This window comes from Sciurus carolinensis, chromosome 7, assembly GCF_902686445.1.
Source record: "Sciurus carolinensis chromosome 7, mSciCar1.2, whole genome shotgun sequence".
NCBI classification, from domain to species: domain Eukaryota; kingdom Metazoa; phylum Chordata; class Mammalia; order Rodentia; family Sciuridae; genus Sciurus; species Sciurus carolinensis.
The window spans coordinates 62702192-62703380 of NC_062219.1; the positions used below are offsets into that span (position 1 = coordinate 62702192).

The 1189-nt window shown below is 37.4% G+C and overlaps 1 non-coding gene across 1 annotated transcript; it reads right to left on the minus strand.

Moving 5' to 3' along the window:
* Positions 1–272: 272 nt before the first annotated feature.
* Trnat-cgu (transfer RNA threonine (anticodon CGU)) lies at positions 273–346 on the minus strand. The gene has a single exon. It is a non-coding gene; the product is annotated as a tRNA-Thr (tRNA).
* Between the last annotated feature and the right edge of the window lie 843 nt (positions 347–1189).

Consider the following 1189-nt stretch of genomic DNA (forward strand, 5'->3'; position numbering starts at 1 on the left):
CTCTCTTTAGAATTAACCTCCACTCTTCTGCTTATATGAAAAAGGGCTGTAATTCAGGCTCTTTGGAGAAGGGGAGAAGTCTGAGAACTTACCTACTTCTTCAACTGAAGTTCTACCATTTCTCCTGATAGCTACACCTAACACTCCTATGCTGCCACTTGGATACCTTGGGCTGATCCTCAGCTTCTTCTACTGCTGGTTTTTCTCAGGATTCTACTAAGTGTCCATCTGCTTTCCATTTTTTAACTTTTTTTTTTTTTTTTTTTTTTTTTTTGTGGTACTGGGGATTGAACCCAGGGCCTTGTGCTTACGAGGCAAACACCCTACCAACTGAACTATATCCCCAGCCCAACGTTTGTTTTTTTATCCTCTTCTATTTTCTTAGGTTTTGTTGGTGAATTCTCAAAATAGTCCTTTTGCTATTGCTTTAGTAATGCTTTTTGAGTGACAGAAAGTTGTATGTAAGTTCTACAAGCCATTTTCACCTGGAAGTTACTTTTATTATTTCAATAATATGGAAATCTCACAAATAAGAGGCATTCTTTACTTACATAAAACAGGTGTCAATCAGATTTGACTGCCCCCCAACTAGTAGCACTTCTTCATGCCTAACACTGGTCTTAAAGCAAAACCCAGCTATAATCCACATTCCCAGAGAGCCAAGTGAGCACCACCAAGCCTTAGCAAGTAATGCCATTACTTTTATACTTTCAACTGAAGAGGTAGTGAACCCTGCAATCTGTAAAATTGGAATAAAAAATAAATGTTCTACAAAGAAAAAGACGTGATACCAAGTAAAGCATGAGTTAGGAATTAAGGAATGGTGGGTGTAGAATGGACAGATGCATTTGAGAGATTGTGAGATGGAATAAGTGAAAGACCAACTCTCATCCACCACAGGTCAGGAACACCTCTGCAAGCCCACATAAGAACTCAGGAATACGATAGCTGAGTTTTGTAAAATTTATTTAGTCTTATTCGTGGCTTAATATATGTATCCTCAACAATATTCTATGCATGCTTGAAAAGACTGTATGTTCTGCTACTGACAGATACAATGCTCTGTGTATGTCTATTTTATTTATTTGATCTAAAATGTAGTTCAAGGCCAATATTTCCTTGCAGATTTTCTGACTGGATGATACATCCATTAGTGGAGTGTAGAAATCTGCTGATATTGTGTTAATGT